A 5244-nucleotide genomic window follows, 5' to 3' on the forward strand; every position below is an offset into this window, starting at 1 on the left:
CCCCCACCGCACCGCCTGACACACGCAGGGTGCACGGCTTGGGGGAGGTCGCGGAGACGAGAGGCCTGCTCTCGGGGACTCGCCTCCTGTGCCCTCTCAGTGAGGCCGCTGCACAGCTGTGCCGTGGCCGGTGGCGCCAGGCACTCCGCACGGAGCCGGGTGCGCTTGTCACCCACGCCACGGGCCACGGTTGCTTTAATGTCAACTTCTAAGGTAAGATTATGTTACGCTTACCTTTTAGTGAACTCGGACCGTGAGCCTTTCCAGGCAGGACCACAAAACTTCAGCAAAACCTTTCATGCTCCCTTCCTCTGAAACCGTTTGGCGGAAGTTAATGGTCAGGATTTATCGCCCAGATGGTTCTCCGTCTAGACCAGCTCTGTCCAGGGGGATGTACTGTAAGCACATATGTAAACTCAGACTTTCTGGTAGTCACAGGAAAATACCAAAAAGAAACAAATAATGACAATTTTAATAATAATGTTATTCCACCCAAGGCACTCCAAATATTGTCGTTTCAACATGCAACCCAAAGTTAAAGGCCTTGCCGAGATGTTTTGCATTTCCCTCAGTACTGCATCTTCCCAGTGGATTTTCATGTGGGCAGGGCAGCTCCCTGCGGGGGGGCAGGGCCTCGGCTGTCCCTTCACCTTCAGGTGCTGCCATGCCCACCACGGAGCGTCTGAGTCAGCTCCAAAGCTAAACTTGGTTTATATGCCTGGTCGGGAAGCCAGTGTGAGCCCTACCCCATGGGGCTCCCCTGGGGCACGTGTGGGGTCCAGGGTGGGAGACAGAACCCCAGAAGGTCTGCCTTGCCCTCCGCACTCTGCTCTCATGTGTGCCCTGTGAGCCCCACACGGGTAGCTGGCGCCCAGGGATGTGCACGCCCCATCTGCTAGGGCCGCGGCAGGCACTGGCCTGGGCTTGGGGACACCCTGCTCCTGCCCCTCTGGAACATCCCTCACTCCCAGGGCCATGGGCCAGCCTCCCAGAGTGTCCCCACATACCTGCCTGTGATCTGCAGGACGCTGTCCCTCTGACTCAGGGCCTGTGTTCCCTGATGGCCAGGGGGGCCTCTGAGCTCCCCCCACACCTCTCCCTAGGGACCGGGCCCCAGACCAACCCAGAAGGGAGGCAACCAGGGGGAAACCGGAGGTGGGGGGGGGGACGAGGGGACAGCTGCGAGAACAGAGTGGGCACAGAGGGCGGGCAACACCATGGTGCGTGGACTCCGGCCACTGGTGAAAGGTAACAGTGGAACCAGCCCTGGTTTTCCCAGGCTGCAGCATGGTTACAACAGGGGGCCATGAGCTGTGCCACCTCAGCCCTCTTAGGGTGACTGGTGTGTCCTCGCTTGGGAACTGGCCCTGGTTTCAAATCCTGGATTCTGAGTACCAGGTGTTTTCCATGTCCATCGTTATGCCTGAAAAAGCTCTCCCAGTCACTCCCTGGCTGTGTGACCCCAGAAAAAGTCACTCAACCTCTCTGGGCCTCCATTGCCACCAGCAAAACAAAATGTTTGAACTAGAGAGACTTGTGGTCCACTCTGCCCCAAGACTCTGCCCCTTGGGACTAACCTGCTATGTTTGGGAAAAGTGTGTTCACTGCGGTGACCTTAGGGTCATAAGCCGAATTGGTGGAGAGGACCTGGGGCTCCCCGGGAGACAGGGAGCACGCGAGAGCACGTTGCAGTCAGAGGATTCAGAGCCTGGGCTTCAGGGCCAGGCCTGTGCGGTCCCGTCCGTGTGACGACAGTCATACCACTTAGTCCCCAGGCCCCATGTCCACATCTGCCAGGTGGCTGCAATGCAGGCCCAGTTGGGGGACCTGGAATCCTGGCAGCTCACAGTAGGGGCTGGTCCAGCCGGTGCTCAAGAAATGGCTGCTGTCATTACCAAGAGGAGCTGCCCAGGGACGTTACGTGAGCTCCCAGAGCTGGCAGGGTCAGGGCCCAAACTCACACCTCTCCCTATTCCAGCTCTGTGCACCCTCAACCCCTGTCACTGTACCTTTCCATCTTCTCGGCCGGTGTCTGACCTGGGTCGCGGGTAGCCACACCTGGCTTCCCCCGGCAGTGCTCCCGCAGAGGCCGTGAGTGTTCTTGAATCTGATTGGGAGGCAAACCCCCGGGGCTGCCCACCTGCCCTTGTGGCCTGACAGGCAGAGCACTGGGGAGACAGGCAGCTGAGGTTGTGACAGGCAGAGCGCTGGGTGACAAGCAGCTTCAGGGGTGACAGGCAGAGTGCTGGGTGACAGGCAGAGTGCTGAGTAGCAGGTAGCTTCAGAGGTGACAGGCAGAGTGCTGGGTGACAGGCAGAGTGCTGAGTAGCAGGTAGCTTCAGAGGTGACAGGCAGAGTGCTGGGTGGCAGCAGCTGCGGGGCGGCCAGCAAACCTCACACGAAGAGGACACAGGCCAGGGCCACCGCTCTGGACCCCACACAGACATGGTGGACCCGCAGTGGAAACAGCCCTCCGGGGACTAAGGGCCAACCTGAGGTTTAAAACCATGTCCTTGGATGCAGGGCTGTTTCAGTGACACAGCTGCCCACGGGCCACATGGGACAACAGGGTCATCTGGCCTGCCTCTCGCACTGAGACACGTGCGCCCAGCCTGTCGTGCATGTCCTCGTATTTGCCCCCTGACCTGCGTCCCTCGCTGCAGTCACTTCTGGCCCCTGGCTTCCTGGGGCGACGACGAGGAGGCCCCCACCCCCTCCAGGAGGTGACCCCGCTGAACCACAAAGGGCGAACAAGCAAGCCATACTGATGTAAGGCTGGGGTCTGTGTGTCTCTCACTGATTGGTCACACTGCGCCCTGGGCCCGTGTGGCTGGCTGGCTTCTGGCAGGGAAACGCAGGTTCAAGGCCACATGTTTCAGTGAGCAATTGTCCCCTGCGGCAGCCTCTGATGGAGGCTGACATTTTCACAGGTTCCCTGTCTAGTAGTTTTCACTGTGCAGTCTGGGCAGGAAATGGGGAGATGTGGCAGAGTGAGGCTGAGGCGTCCCCTCCCTCATGCTTCCTGGCAGCGCCTGGCTCCATGGCTCCCACATTCACAGAAACAAAGAGGAATCGCGTGCTCAGCCCAACAGACGACAGACGGTGGGACAGCTGCAGCTGCCATTTTGTTCCCCACGGGATGCAGCTGGATGGAGTCCAGGAAGCCAGGCTCCTGCCCACAATCCACGGGCCCAGGGGAGGTGCCCTCTGCCAGGCCTCTTCCACCCAAGGGCCACGTCCCCACGTGAGCTCTGGTCCCAGCTGCCAGCTATCCTGGCCCCACCTCGGACCACTTTCTGGTCTCTAATCTCTGAGGGGCATCTTGGCAGTGGATTGAATCGATGATGTCATGACCTCACCACCAACATCACTGTGTCAAGTTGAGGGGAGGGTGAGTGTCCCACTTCTGGAGGCTGATGCAGGACCAATCGGACCCCTTTGCAGTCACACCCTGTGGTCTGAGTGACACCTGGCATAGCTGTTGGGGGACACGCGCTGGACCCGTGGACCCTCCCTCAGCTTCAGCTGTCTGGGCGCAGATGCTGAGCCAGAGCGTCTCCTGGTAGCGTAGGCCGACGTTGCAGCCCTGCATGGGCCCCTTTGAATCCGAGTTTGTATGTGGCCAGGCACTTAGGCAAAACCATGTGAGACCAGAGTCTATGTGCACAGCCCCGGGAGGGCGTGACGCGCTCAGGTTCTCAATAAAACTTGCAGAAGGAAGACATCCTGCCTTTCTAACTGTTGGTCGAGACGATGCCTCCTTCCAGCTCACATGGAAAACCAGGTCAGCACACGAGCTGGAGGGGCATGAAGACACGGCACCGGCAGCAGACGGGAAACGTGATCACGGGAAACATCATCAAATGAGGCTGCAGGCGTCGGTCAGAGTGCTTGTTTTCTGTAAGAAAGCATTCAAGGTCCCTGAAATGTCGTAAAAAGACAAATGTCACAACTCTGTGTGGCTGTCACTGGCTAAATTTGAGACATCTGGGCAACAGAAAAAATCATGAGGATAATGAATTATAAAATACCGAATTGTTAAAAATGTATGCATTCCTAGGGATCCTTGAGGGAGAGAGTGGAGAAAGAGAGAGAGGAGACAAAACAGATAGCAAAAATAACTATTCGAAATACTTTTGAAATCTTGAACCATACGAGTACGTCTCCCTGACTCACGGGTCAAAGAAGAAATCCTGGATGTTAGACACTGCGCAGTGAGCTCTCTGGGTCCTGCAGGGTGGCACCGAGGGAAGTCCAATAAATGCTTCTATTGGTGACGAAGAAGGGTTGTGGTGAGCTAAGCATCTAAGTCAAGAAGCAAGAGCAGGAGAATCAGAGCCCAGGGCTGGACACACACCAGGGAGCAGCTTTCACCCCCCTCCTCCTTCACACCCTGCAGTCCCCACCCCAGCCGGCGGGGTCTGTGTCCTGTGTCCTCCCTCCCTCTGTCCTCCACCCCCAGGGCCCTTTCTCGCTGAGCTGCCTGTTCCCAGAGGGCCTGAGGTCAGAGCAGGGCCGGGAGCCACTGTGCAATGTCCCCTCTGATCCCAGAGCCAGGGTCACCAGGCCTGGGAAGGGAAGGAGGTGGCTGGGCCTGGCTCAGCTGGACACTTTCCTAGCGGCACTGGACAGGTCAGCAGCACCAGGCCTGCAGCAGCATGAAGTGGGGCTCCAACCCTGCCTCTGAGGAGCGCTGTGACGAAAGGGGAATTCTAAGGCAAATGAAACACAGACGTCACGTGTGACCCTGCTTTGGGTCACTGGCAGTGTGGGTGGCAGCGTCACACTCTCGGTACCATACACACTGTGTGCTGGCTGGAGCCGCGCTCACAGGGACACACACACCCACTCCCAGGGGCTGGTGGACATCACTGCAGGGCCCTGCCCACCCGGGGGCAGCTTCTCCGGCGCTTTCTCGGCTCCCTGCCGGGGCACCCTGCCTTCCCCTCTCAGTGCCCAGACCCCGGCCCCCATGCCACTTTGATAGGACCCCAGCCAGGCTGAGCAGATGGCTCTTGGGGACCTGGACATCAGCACAGCCCTTCTGCAGACACACCTTGGGGACAGCATCTGCCCCTCATCTTGCCAAGGGGCTCAGCATTATGGAATGTGGGGTTCGGGGTCTGGGGGCTGAGACACAGAAACTCTCCCGCCCGCCCCAGGTGGACCAGGGCACAAGGCTGCTGGCCCAGGAACCTCAACCCGTCTTTTGTTTTCTTTTGTTTTCTTTTCAGCGTGAGAGAA

The sequence above is a fragment of the Rhinolophus sinicus genome, linkage group LG03 (genome assembly GCF_036562045.2).
Source record: "Rhinolophus sinicus isolate RSC01 linkage group LG03, ASM3656204v1, whole genome shotgun sequence".
Lineage (NCBI taxonomy): Eukaryota > Metazoa > Chordata > Mammalia > Chiroptera > Rhinolophidae > Rhinolophus > Rhinolophus sinicus.